The sequence below is a fragment of the Thalassophryne amazonica genome, chromosome 16, assembly GCF_902500255.1.
Source record: "Thalassophryne amazonica chromosome 16, fThaAma1.1, whole genome shotgun sequence".
NCBI classification, from domain to species: Eukaryota; Metazoa; Chordata; class Actinopteri; order Batrachoidiformes; family Batrachoididae; genus Thalassophryne; species Thalassophryne amazonica.
The window spans coordinates 5,470,904-5,490,397 of NC_047118.1; the positions used below are offsets into that span (position 1 = coordinate 5,470,904).

At 39.3% G+C, this 19,494-nt stretch overlaps 1 protein-coding gene and 1 long non-coding RNA gene across 2 annotated transcripts in view; both read left to right on the forward strand.

Annotated features, from left to right (window-relative positions):
* The window catches only part of asic2 (acid-sensing (proton-gated) ion channel 2), a 1,153,097-nt gene that overhangs the window by 94,068 nt on the left and 1,039,535 nt on the right, over positions 1–19,494 (forward strand). The window lies entirely within an intron of this gene.
* On the forward strand, positions 478–19,121 carry LOC117527342. Its single transcript, XR_004565502.1, has 3 exons — positions 478–490; positions 2,933–2,935; positions 19,046–19,121. It is a non-coding gene; the product is annotated as an uncharacterized LOC117527342 (long non-coding RNA).

The window sequence follows — 19,494 nt, forward strand, 5'->3', positions numbered from 1 at the left end:
TAAAGGCAAACATACTGGTAGACCAAGGAAGACATCAAAGCGTCAAGACAGAAAACTTAAAGCAATATGTCTCAAAAATCGAAAATGCACAACAAAACAAATGAGGAACGAATGGGAGGAAACTGGAGTCAACGTCTGTGACCGAACTGTAAGAATCCGCCTAAAGGAAATGGGATTTACATACAGAAAAGCTAAACGAAAGCCATCATTAACACCTAAACAGAAAAAAACAAGGTTACAATGGGCTAAAGAAAAGCAATCGTGGACTGTGGACGACTGGATGAAAGTCATATTCAGTGATGAATCTCGAATCTGCATTGGGCAAGGTGATGATGCTGGAACTTTTGTTTGGTGCCATTCCAATGAGATTTATAAAGATGACTGCCTGAAGACAACATGTAAATTTCCACAGTCATTGATGATATGGAGCTGCATGTCATGTAAAGGCACTGGGGAGATGGCTGTCATTACATCATCAATAAATGCACAAGTTTACGTTGATATTTTGGACACTTTTCTGATGTTTAAGGATGATGAAATCATTTTTCAAGAAGATAATGCATCTTGCCATAGAGCAAAAACTGTGAAAACATTCCTTGCAAAAAGACACATAGGGTCACTTTCATGACATAGGGTTAATGTCAACGAGCAGATCTGATTTGATGCAGGTGTTAGTTTTGGGGATGGAAATTTACAGGGTGATTCCATAATTTATTCCTCAGAATTGAGTGAGTCCATATTTTTTTCCCTCTGCTTGGTCTAAAAAAGTAACCGTTACTGACTGCCACAATCTTTTTTTCTTGATTTCTTATAGTGTTTTTTAAAGCCAGAAAGTTGCCATTTGAAATGACTTTAGTTTTGTGTCATGTCTGTGATCTGCTTTTTTTTCTACAAAATTAAACAACTGAATGAACGTCCTCCGAGGCCAGTGATTCCGTAATTATTGCCAGGGGTTGTAGAAATGAAGCTGAGATTATAATACACAGATTGTGTGATAAGGATAACATGTGCAGGATTGAATTCCAGTTATTTATTTATTCATTTTTGTTGTTGTTTTGGGGAGAGGTGTACGTAGACATGTCTGCAAGTGGTTATATGCCAACAGCACTTCTTTGCATCCTGGCTGGTATTATTATAAAACACTTTCGTTTTCCATATCGGAACTTTTATTGCACTCAAAATTCTATTTGAACATGAAACACACACACACACACACACACAGTTTGCTGTGGCGGTGCTGGTAACAATACAGCACTCTCAGGCTGTAGAGATTTCACAGGATCATTTTACCTTCACAGCTTCTTGTGTAAAATTATTAGTTGTTAAATTGTTTTGCATGATCAGTTTCAGAACCTTTTCTCAGCATGTTCCAGGTGCCAGTTTTACTCAACTCCCAAATAGGCAAATTGAAGAGCTTCATATACTCCAAACATGCACAAATTCTACGTATATGCGCAGACGTGGACGTGATTCATGGCTGCAGGTGGAGCTGAGCCAACACCATTTTGGTGTTTGGTGGCCGTATGGTTTAAGATAACCATATTTTCCTGGCTATAAGTCACACCAGACTACACAGTAAATCACACCTTTTTCTGTGTTATGATCTCTTTAATTTGGGATTTTTGTGCATTGTTGTAGTGTATTTTTTATTATTGGCATTTATTCTTTTGTTATTGGAGTTTATTTATTTATACTTTGATTGTTGGGAAAGTTTTATATAAACAGTCATAATTACAATTATTAAGAACAAATGTGAATTTTTAATATAGAAGTTTCACTGGGGTATACATTGCACATCTGTCTTTATTCAGAGTATGCTTTTTTTCAGTGGTAGAACAAACTTTCTCTTTTTCCTTTTCAGATGTTGCACGGTCTCTCTCACAGCTCTACTCGTGCACTCAGTCTCTGCTCACTCACAGATTTGCTCTGTTCTTGTTCAAAACTGTACATCTGCACACAGATATACCGCTGCTTGCACATATTTCATGTGCTCCTACTTAACCTCACCCTCCTCAAAGCTCAAACAGTTTCTGTGCACTGTTAAAACCGATCTCTGCTCTTGCGCTCGGATTTTTGTGATACAACAGTGTCTTGTTGTTGCATAGCCAGACCAACATTTCAAATTCAAATATTTTTTTTAAACAGGATAAAAAATGATTTTTTTTTTTTTTTTGCAGTCTGTTTGTACAGTAGTGTTCAGAATAATAGTAGTGCTATGTGACTAAAAAGATTAATCCAGGTTTTGAGTATATTTCGTATTGTTACATGGGAAATAAGGTACCAGTGGATTCAGTAGATTCTCACAAATCCAAAAAGACCAAGCATTCATGATATGCACACTCTTAAGGCTATGAAATTGGGCTATTAGTAAAAAAAAAAAGTAGAAAAGGGGGTGTTCACAATAATAGTAGTGTGGCATTCAGTCAGTGAGTTCATCAATTTTGTGGAACAAACAGGTGTGAATCAGGTGTCCCCTATTTAAGGATGAAGCCAGCACCTGTTGAACATGCTTTTCTCTTTGAAAGCCTGAGGAAAATGGGACGTTCAAGACATTGTTCAGAAGAACAGCGTAGTTTGATTAAAAAGTTGATTGGAGAGGGGGAAACTTATATGCAGGTGCAAAACATTATAGGCTGTTCATCTACAATGATCTCCAATGCTTTAAAATGGACAAAAAAACCAAACAAACAGAGACTTGTGGAAGAAAATGGAAAACCATCAAAATGGATAGAAGAATAACCAGAATGGCAAAGGCTCACCCAAGCTAATTTATTTGCAAGAATCCCCCGCAAAGTCCCTCTGTTAAATAAAGACATGTGCAGAAGAGGTTACAATTTGCCAGAGAACACATTAACTGGCCTAAAGAGAAATGGAGGAATATTTTGTGGACTGATGAGAGTAAAATTGTTATTTTTGGGTCCAAGGGCCACAGACAGTTTGTGAGACGACCCCCAAACTCTGAATTCAAGCCACAGTTCACAGTGAAGACAGTGAAGCATGGTGGTGCAAGCATCATGATATGGGCATGTTTCTCCTACTATGGTGTTGGCCCTATATATCGCATACCAGGTATCATGGATCAGTTTGGATATGTCAGAATACTTGAAGAGGTCATGTTGCCTTATGCTGAAGAGGTCATGCCCTTGAAAATGTGTTTCAACAAGACAATGACCCCAAGCACACTAGTAAACGAGCAAAATCTTGGTTCCAAACCAACAAAATTAATGCCTCGCAGATGTGAAGAAATCATGAAAAACTGTGGTTACAGAACTAAATACTAGTTTAGAGATTCACAGGATTGTTAAAAAAGCAGTTTGAACATAATAGTTTTGAGTTTGTAGCGTCAACAGCAGATGCTACTATTATTGTGAACACCCCCTTTTCTACTTTTTTTTTTACTAATAGCCCCATTTCATAGCCTTAAGAGTGTGCATATCATGAATGCTTGGTCTTGTTGGATTTGTGAGAATCTACTGAATCTACTGGTACCTTGTTTCCAATGTAACAATAATAAATATACTCAAAACCTGGACTAATCTTTTTAGTCACATAGCACTACTATTATTCTGAACACTACTGTATATATATAAGGTTTTTTTCATCGCTCTTGCTTTAAGTGGAAATGAGCTGCTGCTTGAAATGCACTGTCAGAAGGTGTGTCGCAGAGTACAAATCAGCCCAGTGGCTCTGTAATTTTAAATTTAACTTTTATTTCACCAGGTTAGTCCCATTGAAATCTCTATTACAAGGGAGACCTGGACAATCATAAAGTTTCCAGTTCACCTAACTTGCATGTCTTTGTATGTGGGAGGAAGCCGGAGCACCGGAGGAAACCCATGCAAACACAGGGAGAACATGCAAACGCCACACAGAGAGGCCACAGGTGGGAATCAATCCCATGACCTTCTTCCTGTGAGGCAACAGTGCTAACCACTAAGCCACCGTGCTGCCAATTTTGCGGATGTTGAGGATGTTTATTGTGAATCCTCAAATGTGGCAAAAGGGCACCTTCCCAATCATTTTAGAGGAACTACATGAGTGTAAAAGAGGCACTTGCAGTACTACCATAAATTAACTAAAATCAAGTGCTTTCAAACCTGAAAATTATTTGGTGTAGTTATTAATATGTTCTTGCTTTTGAGATTACATATGGCCCTGATTCCCAAATTGCCAAAGAACACATCAATCAATCAATCAATCAATCAATCAATCAATTTTTTTATATAGCGCCAAATCACAACAAACAGTTGCCCCAAGGCGCTTTATATTGTAAGGCAAGGCCATACAATAATGATGTAAAACCCCAACGGTCAAAACGACCCCCTGTGAGCAAGCACTTGGCTACAGTGGGAAGGAAAAACTCCCTTTTAACAGGAAGAAACCTCCAGCAGAACCAGGCTCAGGGAGGGGCAGTCTTCTGCTGGGACTGGTTGGGGCTGAGGGAGAGAACCAGGAAAAAGACATGCTGTGGAGGGGAGCAGAGATCGATCACTAATGATTAAATGCAGAGTGGTGCATACAGAGCAAAAAGAGAAAGAAACAGTGCATCATGGGAACCCCCCAGCAGTCTACGTCTATAGCAGCATAACTAAGGGATGGTTCAGGGTCACCTGATCCAGCCCTAACTATAAGCTTTAGCAAAAAGGAAAGTTTTAAGCCTAATCTTAAAAGTAGAGAGGGTGTCTGTCTCCCTGATCTGAATTGGGAGCTGGTTCCACAGGAGAGGAGCCTGAAAGCTGAAGGCTCTGCCTCCCATTCTACTCTTACAAACCCTAGGAACTACAAGTAAGCCTGCAGTCTGAGAGCGAAGCGCTCTATTGGGGTGATATGGTACTACGAGGTCCCTAAGATAAGATGGGACCTGATTATTCAAAACCTTATAAGTAAGAAGAAGAATTTTAAATTCTATTCTAGAATTAACAGGAAGCCAATGAAGAGAGGCCAATATGGGTGAGATATGCTCTCTCCTTCTAGTCCCCGTCACTACTCTAGCTGCAGCATTTTGAATTAACTGAAGGCTTTTTAGGGAACTTTTAGGACAACCTGATAATAATGAATTACAATAGTCCAGCCTAGAGGAAATAAATGCATGAATTAGTTTTTCAGCATCACTCTGAGACAAGACCTTTCTGATTTTAGAGATATTGCGTAAATGCAAAAAAGCAGTCCTACATATTTGTTTAATATGCGCTTTGAATGACATATCCTGATCAAAAATGACTCCAAGATTTCTCACAGTATTACTAGAGGTCAGGGTAATGCCATCCAGAGTAAGGATCTGGTTAGACACCATGTTTCTAAGATTTGTGGGGCCAAGTACAATAACTTCAGTTTTATCTGAGTTTAAAAGCAGGAAATTAGAGGTCATCCATGTCTTTATGTCTGTAAGACAATCCTGCAGTTTAGCTAATTGGTGTGTGTCCTCTGACTTCATGGATAGATAAAGCTGGGTATCATCTGCGTAACAATGAAAATTTAAGCAATACCGTCTAATAATACTGCCTAAGGGAAGCATATATAAAGTGAATAAAATTGGTCCTAGCACAGAACCTTGTGGAACTCCATAATTAACTTTAGTCTGTGAAGAAGATTCCCCATTTACATGAACAAATTGTAATCTATTAGACAAATATGATTCAAACCACCGCAGCGCAGTGCCTTTAATACCTATGGCATGCTCTAATCTCTGTAATAAAATTTTATGGTCAACAGTATCAAAAGCAGCACTGAGGTCTAACAGAACAAGCACAGAGATGAGTCCACTGTCCGAGGCCATAAGAAGATCATTTGTAACTTTCACTAATGCTGTTTCTGTACTATGATGAATTCTAAAACCTGACTGAAACTCTTCAAATAGACCATTCCTCTGCAGATGATCAGTTAGCTGTTTTACAACTACCCTTTCAAGAATTTTTGAGAGAAAAGGAAGGTTGGAGATTGGCCTATAATTAGCTAAGATAGCTGGGTCAAGTGATGGCTTTTTAAGTAATGGTTTAATTACTGCCACCTTAAAAGCCTGTGGTACATAGCCAACTAACAAAGATAGATTGATCATATTTAAGATCGAAGCATTAAATAATGGTAGGGCTTCCTTGAGCAGCCTGGTAGGAATGGGGTCTAATAAACATGTTGATGGTTTGGATGAAGTAACTAATGAAAATAACTCAGACAGAACAATCGGAGAGAAAGAGTCTAACCAAATACCGGCATCACTGAAAGCAGCCAAAGATAACGATACGTCTTTGGGATGGTTATGAGTAATTTTTTCTCTAATAGTTAAAATTTTGTTAGCAAAGAAAGTCATGAAGTCATTACTAGTTAAAGTTAATGGAATACTCAGCTCAATAGAGCTCTGACTCTTTGTCAGCCTGGCTACAGTGCTGAAAAGAAACCTGGGGTTGTTCTTATTTTCTTCAATTAGTGATGAGTAGAAAGATGTCCTAGCTTTACGGAGGGCTTTTTTATAGAGCAACAGACTCTTTTTCCAGGCTAAGTGAAGATCTTCTAAATTAGTGAGACGCCATTTCCTCTCCAACTTACGGGTTATCTGCTTTAAGCTACGAGTTTGAGAGTTATACCACGGAGTCAGACACTTCTGATTTAAAGCTCTCTTTTTCAGAGGAGCTACAGCATCCAAAGTTGTCTTCAATGAGGATGTAAAACTATTGACGAGATACTCTATCTCACTTACAGAGTTTAGGTAGCTACTCTGCACTGTGTTGGTATATGGCATTAGAGAACATAAAGAAGGAATCATATCCTTAAACCTAGTTACAGCGCTTTCTGAAAGACTTCTAGTGTAATGAAACTTATTCCCTACTGCTGGGTAGTCCATCAGAGTAAATGTAAATGTTATTAAGAAATGATCAGACAGAAGGGAGTTTTCAGGGAATACTGTTAAGTCTTCTATTTCCATACCATAAGTCAGAACAAGATCTAAGATATGATTAAAGTGGTGGGTGGACTCATTTACTTTTTGAGCAAAGCCAATAGAGTCTAATAATAGATTAAATGCAGTGTTGAGGCTGTCATTCTCAGCATCTGTGTGGATGTTAAAATCGCCCACTATAATTATCTTATCTGAGCTAAGCACTAAGTCAGACAAAAGGTCTCAAAATTCACAGAGAAACTCACAGTAACGACCAGGTGGACGATAGATAATAACAAATAAAACTGGTTTTTGGGACTTCCAATTTGGATGGACAAGACTAAGAGACAAGCTTTCAAATGAATTAAAGCTCTGTCTGGGTTTTTGATTAATTAATAAGCTGGAATGGAAGATTGCTGCTAATCCACCGCCCCGGCCCGTGCTACGAGCATTCTGACAGTTAGTGTGACTCGGGGGTGTTGACTCATTTAAACTAACATATTCATCCTGCTGTAACCAGGTTTCTGTTAGGCAGAATAAATCAATATGTTGATCAATTATTATATCATTTACCAACAGGGACTTAGAAGAGAGAGACCTAATGTTTAATAGACCACATTTAACTGTTTTAGTCTGTGGTGCAGTTGAAGGTGCTATATTATTTTTTCTTTTTGAATTTTTATGCTTAAATAGATTTTTGCTGGTTATTGGTAGTCTGGGAGCAGGCACCGTCTCTACGGGGATGGGGTAATGAGGGGATGGCATCAACTGGCCTAAAGAGAAATGGAGGAATATTTTGTGGACTGATAAGAGTAAAATTGTTCTTTTTGGGTCCAAGGGCTGCAGACAGTTTGTGAGACGACCCCCAAACTCTGAATTCAAGCCACAGTTCACAGTGAAGACAGTGAAGCATGGTGGTGCATACATCATGATATGGGCATGTTTCTCCTACTATGGTGTTGGGCCTATGTATCGCATGCCAGGTATCATGGATCAGTTTGGATATGTCAAAATACTTGAAGAGGTCATGTTGCCTTATGCTGAAGAGCACATGCCCTTGAAATGGATGTTTCAACAAAACAATGACCCCAAGCACACCAGTAAACGAGCAAAATCTTGGTTCCAAACCAACAAAATGAATGTTTAGGAGTGGCCTGCCCAATCCCCGGACCTAAATCCAATTGAGAACTTGTGGGGTGACATCAAAAAACCTGTTTCTGAAGCAAAACCAAGAAATGTGAATGAATTGTGGGATGTTGTTATTCTTGGAGTGGAATCACAGCTGAAAGGTATCACAAGTTGGTTGACTCCATGCCTCGCAGATGTGAAGAAATCATGAAAAACTGTGGTTATACAACTAAATACTAGTTTAGTGATTCACAGGATTGCTAAAAAAGCAGTTTGAACATAATATTTTTGAGTTTGTAGCATCAACAGCAGATGCTACTATTATTGTGAACACCCCCTTTTCTACTTTTTTTTTTTTTACTAATAGCCCAATTTCATAGCCTTAAGAGTGTGCATATCATGAATGCTTGGTCTTGTTGGATTTGTGAGAATCTACTGAATCTACTGGTACCTTGTTTCCCATGTGACAATAAGAAATATACTCAAAACCTGGATTCATCTTTTTAGTCACATAGCACTACTATTATTCTGAACACTACTGTATATGTAGATTATACATGACAGTTTTTACACCAAATTACAGTAGGGAAGCCAGGGCACAGTGGATAAGAAATGTTGTTTTGTGGCAGCATAAATACATTATGCATAGGTTAAGGTCATTCTATTGTGGATTTAATACAGCAAATTATTGTTTATAAGGCTGTGTTATTTATTTCTCCCCAAGTGTAACTTACAGGTGTTTAAAATTGAATTTAAAATTTTTGATTCACTGTGCCCCAGACATTAATTCACAGGGCACAGTGAATCAACTTGGAATATAATGAAAAAACACATGATTATATGTCATTATTTCTTCAAAGTTATTAAATATATGCTGATGCATATATAAACTATAATCCAGAAAACCAGCTATGTAATGTGAGTGTCTTATATAGTGATATAAATCCTTTAGAAACTATTATAAATACAACTGTCATAATTTATGTTCAAATATGAAAACAGTTGTGTATATACACAAATAGAAAAAAAATGTATAAGCTTCAACAAGTAATATTTGTCATCCATTTGATACTGGGGCTTAGTAAATCACTTTCTAGACTGATTGACTGTGGCCCGATTCACTGTGCCCTGGGTGCATGTGACACACATGAGTCATATTGTCAAATAGCTGATAGTCTGGAGAAGACATAACACATGCTCATCAGTTGGACGGGGTAGTCTTCTAACTAATAGCAATTTTTTGGGCCACCTTTCCTCTGTTGTGAGAAATAAATACAAAGACACTCACATCCACAAAATTTACTTTTGATAGGAAAAACACTGACTTCACTTGCCACTTAGTTTTACCCTTAATGTGTCCAAAAACAAAACACTCATTTATAAGAGGGGTGTCTTTATGCATAAAAATATGGCATAACTGCTGCAAATATATATGTAGTTTTACAGATATAGCTACTGATTCACTGTGCCCTGTGATTCACCATGCCCCGGTTTTCCCTGACAGTTTTTAAATTATATACTGTTTTGAGCAAATGTTTTAGGCACACCAGAGTTAAGTATAATAAAAATAGCTTTTGATGCCCCTCTCCCCCCTTTTTTATTGCCATGTCAACACAATATCAGTTGCAACAAAAGTGAATATGTGAGCTATAACTTTTGTTATTAATAATAATTTCTTTGTCAGTGTGCTAGCCAGTTGAATACCACACAGAGTTGCAAATGATCATGCAATATAAAAATTATTGTAAAACACAATTACTCATAGTTTGTCACATCTTTCTTTCTTAAAACAGGTTTTGAAGTCGTGCGACTTATACTCCGGGGCAACTTATATACCCCCCCAAAATAAATAAATAAATAAATAATCACACCTAAATAGAACCCAGTTTTCATATTCATCGCACATTTAATTTATTTATGAATATTTATCAGGTTTTCGTGATTTTTAATGCATTTAAGATGCTCACTGAGGTGTGCAGACACCGAAGCCTTTGTGATGTTCTTCTACAGTCAGTTCCATAAGTATTTGGACAGTGATACAATTTTTGTAATTTTGTCTCTGCACACCATCACAATGGAGTTGAAATGCAACAATCCAGATGTTGTGGTGTTGGATATGAGGCCCAGTGGGTCGGTGCTCATCTCTAGTTTCTGTGGCGTAAAGCAGGTGAGAGTCCACGGCTCCCACCTGGCAGGATGTCATCCATCCTCGCAGGTTCCTTATGAGCCATTTTACAGCTGGGTGGGCTGAGACAATGTACATTAAGTGCCTTGACCAAGAACACAAACCGGTAGCACATTCGGGATATGATCCCAGATCTTCATATTGGCAGGCCAGCTCCACATTCACTGAGCTACCTGCTCTGCTTGCAGGGTAGTGTTTCATCTTTAATTTAAGGGGTTTATGAAAGATATTGCATTAGTCATTTATAAATTGTCCAGTTTTATATATTGCCCCTCTATTTTCATAATCCTTTAATAACTGGGCAGACTAAATCAATCATTCAGAAATGCAAATAGTGTGGTAGGAGACAAGTGAGGGAAGCCATCAAGATGCCCATGACTCATGACCCATGATTTTATTGTTAATTTTCTTATTTTTAATTTTTGACTACTGGGGTTTTATCTATCGTGATTCTATTGTATGTGCAGCACTTTGGAACATTTTTGTTGTTAAATGTGCAATATAAATAAAGTGGATTGGATTGGATGACTCATCTGAAGTACTTGTAGGTGTGTCTGTGTGGTTGTGACTGAACAAACTGTGCAAAGTCCAGTTTTTGCTTGTAGCATCAGCAGGCACAGCTTCATGGAGGAGTGGAACACACAAAGGTTTTCATTCAGGAAAGTGGATCAAATCTCACTTCTGGATTCTCACATGTATTCTGGCAAAATGAAGCTGAAATTTCACTCATGTGTTGGAGAGCAGGTAGATGAATGGATAAGGAGCTGGTCTGCTAATATTTAGATTTGGGTTTAAATCCTGCTCATGCTATCTGTCTGTGTTGTGGGACAAGACACTTAATCTACATTGTCTCTGCTATCTCAACAAGAAAAATTGATGCAACAATTTGCATTGATTTTTTAAATTTATTTCAACGTTCAACTGAATTAATGCCACAAGACTTCTCTAGTTAAGTTGAAATAACTTTAGTTAAGTTGAAGAGCCTTTTCCTCTTGTGCTCTGGCTCTGTGGAATGATCTGCCCACGCAGATACGACAGTCAGACTCGGTGGAGATTTTGAGATTTTCAAATCTAAACTGAAGACATCTTTTTTCTGTGTTTTATTGCTAGTATTTTCTGTTATTGCATGTCTTCTTTTATTCTTTTTTTTTTACTTATTTATGTTTTTATTCTTTTACTGTGTTTTTTAAAATCTTTTAATTCATTTTGTTCTGCTTTTTTAAGTTGTGTTGTGTGTATTGTTGTGAATTTGAATTTTGAAAGAACTATAACAAATCTATGCAAGTTGTTACATCACTTTTTCTTGTTGAGACAGCGGTTCATTTTTAGAGTGCAGCCCTAAATGGGTGATGGCCTTGCTCTGGAGAAATAACCTGTATTGGACTGGCATCCCATCCAGGGGGAGTGCTGGACTCTCCTCCGCTTGATGCTACGGAATCCGGAGATAGGCAAAGGCTCCTAAATAGGACTTATAGTTCATTTTAAGAAAATCCTTTTCCCTCTACTGCACCATGAAGCATTATAACTGCTGACGCAACAGACAAAAGTTGTGCAATGTACAGTCAAGAAGCCTATAACTGTGATTTGTTAAGGGTGTCTTTCTTGTTTGAAGAAAACTAGTTATAAAGTGATTATTTGCATTAAAAATAATCCTCATATTTAGTTTGTCCATTTACTTATGGCTGCTGAAATTGAAGAGACTGTTTTTATGTACGTAAATGGCTTTACTTCCGAAATAGTTAATGTAATATTTTGTTCTACCCATTGATTTGAAGCTGATAACCTCGACCACAAACACATCTTGATTCTTGATTTTTTTCATTTCAACTCCACTGTGGTCATGAACAGAGGAAAAATGAAAAATAAATAAATAAATAAATAAATGGTGTCATTGTCTCAATATTAGTGGACCTGACTGTATATTTGACTTTTGATACAACGTGACTCACAAAATATGCAGAAATTACACTAGCTATCAGCTTTTTATCTTCAATCATAGGCTGATGAGAGTCGGACATCAGTGTCCCTATTCCTGCTGTATTTTACATTATTGTGTGTCACTTTTCATTTACTTTGGGTGATCTTCTGCAAAGCTACAGGCAATAACACTGCAATCTCCGGTGCATCATATCACCTTATTTATCACCTGTGCCAATTGTCATTTCACAACGTTAGTACAACATACAAGTCTTTTCCTCTGCTGGTTTCTCTTTTTATTATAATGTTAAATAAATGCCTTGAAATGATGTTACAAGTTGAAATTTTGTATCACACATTAATACTAAGATGGCCATCCTTCACAGCAGACAAGTATCCTGATGCATTTAACTAGGTCACAGATGTAATGTGGAAAAAAAAAAAAAAAAAAAACTTCCCTAAAGCAACCTTCAAGGGAAAACTCCATGACAAGTGATGATGGCTTATTACCAGGAAAACTGTGTCCCTCACATCTTGCCTTTAAAAGTTTAATGATCACGTCCTGCTTGATGAGTGCACACAGCACATCGTATTTAAAATAATATGTTTCAAAAGTGCTGAAACAGAAGTTGAATTAAAATATTTTTTTCAGCATTCAGTATGTATGTAGCTCCCCAAAGATGCCAAATGTCCATGAGTGGAACTTCAGATCCACTCATGGACATTCTTCTTCATTTGTTCACATTTTTCACTGAAGTAAAAGACTGAAGATTTCTTATATACACTCAAAGATTTATTTCTCTCAAAATGTCTTTACAAATTTGTTAGAAATCTATATTTGTGAGCTCTTCACTTTTGCCAGGATAATCAATCTTGGCTGATTTGGCAAATCATGATATTAATTAAAGAAGATGATTATTGCACAGGCTTGCCTTTTCACAATTAATGTCACATTACAATTAAAGGCTAAAATTAAAATACAATGCAGATTGTTTTCTGTTTTGGAGCAGGTTGATTTTAATGAGCAGAGTGCAGTGGTCAGTCTGTGTGCATATATATATATATATATATATATATATATATATATATATACATACATATGAGGTCTGTGAGAAAAGTAGCGGACCTTTTTATTTTTTTCAAAAACCATATGGATTTGAATCGTGCGATTGCATCACCCAAGCTTGAACCTTCGTGCACATGCGTGAGTTTTTCACGCCTGTCGGTTGCGTCATTCGCCTGTGAGCAGGCTTTGTGTGAGCACTGGTCCACCCCTCTCGTCGGATTTTTATTGCGAATAAATGTCTGAACGATTTGGAGCTTTGCTGCATCAATTTTTTTTCCAGAAACTGTGAGAGACCTCCAGGTGGACACGTTCGGAAAATTATAATGGCTTTCAGGGGCGATTTTATGGGGATTATACAGATTAAGGAGTGTTACTGCCGCTTTAAGGACGGCCCACAACTGCTGAGAACACGGCGCGCTACCAGCGCTGATCGACATGCTCAAACAACCAGATCATTTCCAACGTGAAGGCTTTGTTGATCCGGGACCTCGTCTGACTTTCACAAAAAGGCAGAAGGCGTGGACATCAACACTTTTTTGGCACATTCCACTGTTACAGGAGTTTTTTTTCATGGAAAGAAAAACGGAGGGACGCGCCATGGAGCCGTTCATTACGAGGCACAAAACCACCTCCGTGTTGGTCTCACAGGACGGCTTTGAGATGGCTTTAAGATGGATTCCGGTTGCTTTTCAGTCGTGTGATTATCCGATTGTGATTGTGCATGAGCTGGACATGCCGGAACATGTCCTGGAAGGCTTCATCACGGCGTTGCTTTGCGCCATGCGGCACCACCACGACGCGCGGAACTCCTCCGCACGTCTGTCTTAATGCGCTGAAAAAGTGCTGATGTCCACGTCTTTTCACAATTCCTGTGCTAGTCAGATGACATACCAGATCAAGACAGCATCCAGTTTAGAAATGAACGGCACATTCCACTGTTACAGGAGTTTTTGTCATGGAAAAAGGAGCGGTGGAGCTGCATGGCGCAAAGCAATGCCGTGATGAAGCCTTAAAGCGGCAGTAACATTCCTTAATCTGTATAATCCCCATAAAATCGTCCCTGAAAGCCATATTAATTTTCCGAACGGTGTCCTCCTGGAGGTCTCTCACAGTTTCTGGAAAAAAAAATTGATGCAGCAAAGCTCCAAATCGTTCAGACATTTATTCGCAATAAAAATCCGACGAGAGGGGTGGACCACTGCTCACACAAAGCCTGCTCACAGGCGAATGACGCAACCGACAGGCGTGAAAAAACTCACGCATGCGCACGAAGGTTCAAGCTTGTCTGATGCAATCACACGTGATTCAAATCCATATGGCTTTTGAAAAAAATAAAAAGGTCTGATACTTTTCTCACAGACCTCGTATATATATATATATATATATATATATATATATATAGTGAGGAAAATAGGTATTTGAACACCCTGTGATTTTGCAAGTTCTCCCACTTAGAAATCATGGAGGGGTCTGAAATTTTCATCTTGCATGTCCACTGTGAGAGACATAATCTAAAAAAAAAAAAAAAACAGAAATCACAATGTATGACTTTTTAATAATTTATTTGTATGTTACTGCTGCAAATAAATATTTGAACACCTGTGAAAATCAATGTTAATATTCGGTGCAGTAACATTTGTTTGCAATTACAGAGGTCAAATATTTCCTGTAGTTCTTGACCACGTTTTCACACACTGCAGCAGGGATTTTGGTCTACTCCTCCATACAGATCTTCTCTAGATCTTTCAGGTTTGGAGTTTCATCTCCCTCCAAAGATTTTCTATTGAGTTCAGGGCTGGAGACTGGCCAGGCCACTCCAGGACCTTGAAATGCTTCTTACGGAGCCCCTCCTTAGTTGCCCTGGCTGTGTGTTTGGGTCATTGTCATGCTGGAAGACCCAGCCATGACCCATCTTCAATGCTCTTACTGAGGGAAGGAGGTTGTTTGCCAAAATCTCGCAATACATGGCCCCATCCATCCTCCCTTCAATACGGTGCGGTCGTCCTGTCCCCTTTGCAGAACAGCACCCCAGAGTATGATGTTTCCACCCTCATGCTTCACGGTTGGGATGGTTTTCTTGGGGTTGTTCTCATCCTCTAAACATGGTAAGTGGAGTTGATTCCAAAAAGCTCTATTCTGGTCTCATCTGACCACATGACCTTCTCCCATGCCTCCTCTGGATCATCCACATGGTCACTGGTGAACTTCAAATGGGCCTGGACATGTGCTGGCTAGAGCAGGGGGACTTTGCTGCCCTGCAGGATTTTAAACCATGACAGCATCATGTGTTACTTATGTAATCTTTGTGACTGTGGTCCCAGTTCTCTTCAGGTCACTGACCAGGTCGTCCTGTGTAGTTCTGAGCTTTCTCAGAATCATCCTTACCCCACAAAGTGAGATCTTGCATGGAATCCCAGACAGAGGGAGATTGACAGTCATCTTGTGTTTCTTCCACTTTCTAGTAAATAATCATAACAGTTGTCTTCTACCAAGCTGCTTGCCTGTTGTCCTGTAGTCCATCCCAGCCTTGTGCAGGTCTACAGTTTTGTCCCTGGTGTCCTTAGACAGCTCTTTGGTCTTGGCTATGGTGTACAGGTTGGAGTGTGATTGATTGAGTGTGTGAACAGGTGTCTTTTATACAGGTAACAAGTTCAAACCGGTGCAATTAATACAGGTAAAGAGTGCAGAATAAGAGGGCTTCTTAAAGAAAAATGAACAGGTCTGTGTGAGCCAGAATTCTTGCTGGTTGGTAGGTGTTCAAATACTTATTTGCAGCAGTAACATACACATAAATTATTAAAAAAAATCATACATTGTGATTTCCGGATTTTTGTTTTTTTTAGTTTGTCTCTCACAGTGGACATGCACCTAAGATGAAAATTTCAGACCCCTCCATGATTTCTAAGTGGGAGAATTTGCAAAATCGCAGGGTGATTTGTGAAAGTGACGTGACACGGACCCACAACAGGGGGCGGTAATGAACGGACAATGGATAAGCCAAAAGTAACAATTTAATGTTGTGAATCGCACAACGACGTACAGACAATAACAATATGGTGGACTGTCAATCATACACCAGGTGACGTGTGGGCAGGCTCGACGATAGAAGACGCCTGGCGAGAGAAGAGCTGGATCCCCACACAGCTTTCACCACCAACGGAGCTGAAGAACACTGGAGCCGCCAAGCCCTGCGCCCCAGGTGGCCGCTGTCTTCAGCAGTCAGACCCGGTACTGCTGGCAGAAAACAGAGACAGTCCTGATGAGTGTGAGTTCGCACACTCAGTAATCCCACAGTCAGTGTTCAGTAAAGGAGTGAGAACCTCCACCTCCAATCACACACTCGTGCAGCTCCTGTTTAACCACTTATCTTGGTTTGGGGTGTGAGGCGAAGCCGTCGCTGATCACACCAAACGCCAATCCCACAGATAAGGCAGAACACCACAGGATAACGGCTGCAAAAGAAGTTCAGGTTATCACTCAATGATTTGAGTCAGCAGAGAAAGTTACCTGAATGGTAGCTGATTTCTTGGCGGGGAGGTGGAGTTGCAGTCCGGCCTTTATGGTGGTGGTGATGAGTAGTGGATGAGTGACAGCTGGTACGGATGATGAATGACAGCTGTCACTCCTGGTTGCTCCGACGCCCTCTCGTGCTTGAAGCCCGCACTTCAAGCAGGGCGCCATCTTGTGGTGGTGGGCCAGCAGTACCTCCTCTTCAGCGGCCCACACAACAGGGTGTTCAAATACTTATTTTCCTCACCATATATATATATATATATATATATATATATATATATATATATATCTCAAAAAAGGCATGGTGCACTCTTCAGCAGAAGAAATGGTTCAAATCTTAACATTTTAGCTTTGTAGTAATGTGTTGTTGTGTAATCACAGAAATTTGCACATGGACTATATGCAGGATTCCTGTTGGGATGCCCAGAAGTCTCCCTACCAGGGAGCTGCACTCAATGCCACTTGTAATTGTCAGTAACCTGGTGTATGATCATGTGTAACACTATGACACACAACTTTAGACCACTGTTAGAGACAATTGGGCCTGATTATCTCATTTTTGGATTGGGGACATCAACTGAGGCTGGACTAACATGTACAGTACCAGTCAAAGGTTTGGACATACTTTCCCATTCAACTGAATGAGAAAGTGTGATAAAATGTTACAAAAAATGGCATATGTGCAGTTTGGACGCATTGAGTGAAAAAGTTTTAGCTAAGATGAATGAGCTCTTATGCCTGTAACTATCAGTTCCTTAGTGCTGAGGACTGCAGTAACTGGCAGGGGCCATAGGGAATGTCCGCACAATACCTGTCTGTGGTAGATAGATGGTTACCTGTGGGAGACTGAGATGAACTGCCTGTCAGCCTGGGTGGTTGCCAGTTGAGGCCCAAGGCAGTTCTTTAAAACGGTGGATGTGTCAGACCACAACATCAGCACATGTTTCTGAAGCATATTTAATAAATTGTGCTGCACAGTACATCTGTATGTATTTTCATGAGCTTATATCAAGGTATGGTGACCATTTACTTTTAAAACTCCATGAGCCTGGTTTATTAAAGGTTTGCATGTGTAAAACTATGTACAAACTCCATAGCACCTGCGCATTAATGTGCATGCTGACCTATTAACAGTGCACACTGAGGATTGTGCAAAATGGCATGTATTCTCAATTTGACATGTTTCCCATCAATTCAACTTGGGGTGTGTTTACATAAGTGCACAAAAGTGTGTGATGTGAACATGCAAAATAGATGAATTTAGCACATGAATGAGGTGGATTGAGATCAAAAGTAAATTTTGCAGGTTCTGATTGCACCTGTACATTTCATATTTAAAACCTGTGTTTTAACTTATTGTGCTTGACAGTCTGGTCTGTCAGCAGCTGAGATCCCGTCTCCTTCTCTGGGATATTTAAAGAGTTATTGGTTTCCATTGTGCTTGTTTTGTTAAGAAGAAATGTCTCTGTGCTGAACAGGTGGACCACAGTTCTGTGCTTTTCCTTCACTGTACATTGTACAGTGGAGAAAAAGTACATTGATGTACTTTAAAGTCACGTTCAAGTGAAGGCTGCAAGAAATGTCATGAAAACTGGTCTAAAAATGGATTTCTTCAATGTGAACCACATTATACTTTTGTGGTGCACAGAGCAAAAAGAATCCTGCAAGCAAATTGCTGTTAGTTACGTTTGTCCTCACCCAGTGCCCCACTTTGTCCACAACACACACACACACATGCACATCTTGGAGTGCATGTGGCTTGATGCCGTCCATTCTCTGTGTGTCAAATGCACAGAAAAGCAGTTCTCTTTGCGCCCAGTTCTCTGAATCATTCAGTGGCACAACGGAGCATACTTACTCACCAGTTTGCTTCAGTGCCATCTATGGAAGAATAGCTAAACATCTGAAATAGTTTAATTTTTTTTTAATTACCAGCCCATAAACATGCTTAGTTATTTGGCAGAGTTTTTGCCTAAGTGAGCACAATGTGCACACGTGCAAATCACTGATTGGATTTCATTTTGTACTTACGATCATTAATACACACAAAAAGCCTCTTTTATATACTATTTGTCTACACCGTGTTAGCACCCACTACTGTCATGTGTACAATTATTCTTAGTAAATCACCCACACATTATCCAACCCAATGCACAAAAGTTAGGAAAGCCCACACAATTTAGCACTCGTTACAAGAGATTCTGTACAGCAGGTAGTTTAGCGGATAAGGACCTGGCCTGCTAACTGTAGACCTGTGATTACAATCCTGCTCATGCTACCTACCTGTGTTCCTGGACACAACACTTATGGCATGTTTTCCTAAAGATTTCCTTGTGTAAAAACGTGCAATCACCGTTATACTCGCAAGTACCTGCATGCTGAGTTACTAACAGTGTGCAAAGAGGATTGCATTTCTCAAATGTGCAACATGGCATGTATTGTCAAAGTAGTGGATTTGCCTTCATGAATAAGAAATTGGGTGTTTGTCCACCTGAGTGCTCAAAATTTTGGGAGGAAACATTCATATATGAGTAAGTGAGCTTTTCATACTCAACATGATTTACCAAGGTCAACAAGAAATTTAATGAGTACTGATAGTGTCGGTATTTTCTGAATTCGAAACCTTTGCAAGTAGCCTGCGTCAGGCTGGTGTCCCGACCAGGTGGACTTACAGACTCTTGTTCACTTCACGCTATCTAATTCAGAGATAAGCACCGGCTCTATGAGGCTCAGAGCCTGTATAAGACTTGCTTTTATTCATATGGAATTTTTGTAAATAAGGCCCAATGAATGTGTGAATTTGTGGGGCTGTGCAGT